Source organism: Penaeus chinensis, chromosome 32 (genome assembly GCF_019202785.1).
Source record: "Penaeus chinensis breed Huanghai No. 1 chromosome 32, ASM1920278v2, whole genome shotgun sequence".
NCBI classification, from domain to species: Eukaryota; Metazoa; Arthropoda; class Malacostraca; order Decapoda; family Penaeidae; genus Penaeus; species Penaeus chinensis.
This window is the reverse complement of record NC_061850.1, coordinates 8,962,205-8,964,550: the sequence shown is the minus strand read 5'-3', so window position 1 is coordinate 8,964,550 and position 2,346 is coordinate 8,962,205. Positions and strand designations below refer to the sequence as shown.

Here is a 2,346-nt window from a genome sequence, read left to right as displayed (position 1 = left end):
GGTAGTAGGATGGGAAGAGGTGGGTAGGTGGGGTAGGAATGGGGTGGGTTGGGGATATGGGAGGGCGACGACAGCGAGAGAAAGGGAGCCGTGAAAGAAGTGGAGAAAGAAAGGGAAATAGGAATGAGAAATCAGGAACGAGTGGATCCACGGCAAAGGGAAGGGATGGAACGAAAACGGCTGTTGGGGGAGGAGAAAGGGAGAGGAGAAAAAACAAACAAACGAACAACCATAAAATGCCATTCATTTAGGGCATCCGAGGAGCACTCACCTGTTCCCGCAGCGAGAGTCAACAGCTCTCCCTTCCCGCTCGGCGCTCTCCTGGAGGCAACACACAGGTGGAGGAGGGGAAAGAGTACCACGAGGAGGAAGAAGTGATAGTAATGAAAGGGGGGGGGGACTAAGAGGAGGAAGAGGAGACGGGGCAGAGGCGGAGAGGGAAGAGGAGGACTAAAGGGAGAGGGAGAAGAGGGTGAGGAGACCGAGGAGGATAAGGAAGAGGACGAAGAGAAGTCAGGGGTGGTCGTTAAGCGGAAAAAGAAGAAGAAGAAGAAGAGGAAGAAGAAGAAGAGGGAGAAGAAGAGGAGGAGGTCGTGGTCCCAGCAGGCGCCCTCCTCGCAGCACAAATGTCAGCCCGGTTACCAGTCCATTACGAACGCATCAAGACGCGTCACTCCCCTTTGATTGGCTTAAGGTTACGCGATCGAGGCGTCGCCGTTCCTGCCGGAGCGACCTCGAGCCCCCTGGAACTCCACACACTGGCACTGCTCGGGCACTGGCACTGACGACGATTGCCTTCCTCTCTTGGTGCCGCCCTCTTCCACGAATGCTCGTCAGGAGAGAGAGAGAGAGAGAGAGGGGGGGGGGGGGTAGGTGGCGCACGAGGGTATGCCTAATAGGGAGATGAGGGGGGGAGGGTTCACTAAAAGGCTCCTCGCATGCAACGGAGGGAGAAGGGGGCGGGGCGTTGCCAGGCACACTCTCCAGCTACAGGCCAAACTGAGCAGTTCACGAGGTCACTGGAGATCACCAATTCACGGTCATCATCCACTCCCACTGAAATCGCAGACACTAGACACTTTCAAAAGATCGAACCGAAACCAATTTCTCTCTTTTTGGCCTATTCAGCATTCCCTTTCTTCTATTACTCCTTTATTTCCTTATTCCTCCTTTTTTGTATCCACTTCTCTAATTTTTTTCTTCGTCCGCGTGGCCGACCGAGCGGGTGTGACCTGCACCCGCACCCGCACACAGGCACTCTGACACTGGCACGGGCGGCGCGAGCGGGAGCGGAGCGGGCTCAATCTTTCACGCCGCCCTCAAGGTCAGCGCGGCCTGTGCGCGCGCGCCCTCGCAACGCAGCCACAAGTGACCCCGACGGAAAATAAATAAATACACGAAAATGAAAAATAAATTCACGCTGCACCACTTCATTCACTTGGCAGAAGCGGGGTGGAAACTTTCCCGCTCTGAAGCCGCTCCTTAATCCAGAGCGACTGAATTCCAGACTGGAGGAAATAACATCCCCGGCAAAATTTAAAATGAAAACATGAAAAAATATACACGAGTAAAATCCTCACTCCCCGAGCCGGGATGGAGCCACCGAATGCATATATGAGCTTCTTCCTGCGGCTCGGGACCGCTTACTGGTGTACATTCAAACAGACAAACAGGCGCGCGCAAACACGTACACACCCACACACAAACACTCTCCCCCCTCCCTCCCTCCCTCCCTCCCTCTCTCTCTCTCTCTCTCTCTCTCTCTCTCTCTCTCTCTCTCTCTCTCTCTCTCTCTCTCTCTCTCTCTCTCTCTCTCTCTCTCTCTCTCTCTCTTCTCTTTCTCTCTCTCTCTCTTTCCCCACACCTAGTCCTACACCAACAATTCGCTACCAGGAATGTGGGATTCACCTTCGTCCTCTCCTGGTGACGCAGTAACTGACGGCAAAATGGCAAAATGATGACACAGTAGCATACAGTAACACCACGAAACTGGACGGGAAGCACAGGGGAGAGAAAGGGAGGGAGAGAGGGAGGAGGAGAGGGAGGAGGAGAGGGAGGGAGAGGGAGGGAGAGGGAGGGAGAGGGAGGGAAAGGAAGGAGATGAAGGAGGGAGAGGGTGAGGGAGAGGGAGAAGGATTGAGAGGAGGAGGAGGGAGAGAGGGGAGGGATAGGGAGGAGGAGAGGGAGGAGGAGGAGAAAGGGAAAAGATAGAAAGGAAAAGAACAGGAAGGAGAGTGGAAGGGAGAGAGGGAGAGAGGGAGAGAGAGAGGGAGAGAGAGAGGGGGAGAGAGAGAGAGAGAGAGAGAGAGAGAGAGAGAGAGAGAGAGAGAGAGAGAGAGAGAGAGA

The 2,346-nt window shown here is 54.7% G+C and overlaps 1 long non-coding RNA gene across 1 annotated transcript in view; it reads right to left on the bottom strand.

The window, feature by feature from the left end:
* The window catches only part of LOC125042399, a 34,463-nt gene extending 34,029 nt beyond the window's left edge, over positions 1–434 (bottom strand). The window contains exon 1 of the long non-coding RNA XR_007116351.1: positions 272–434. This is a non-coding gene — a long non-coding RNA (uncharacterized LOC125042399). The remainder of the gene's footprint in view (positions 1–271) is intronic.
* Positions 435–2,346: the final 1,912 nt, after the last annotated feature.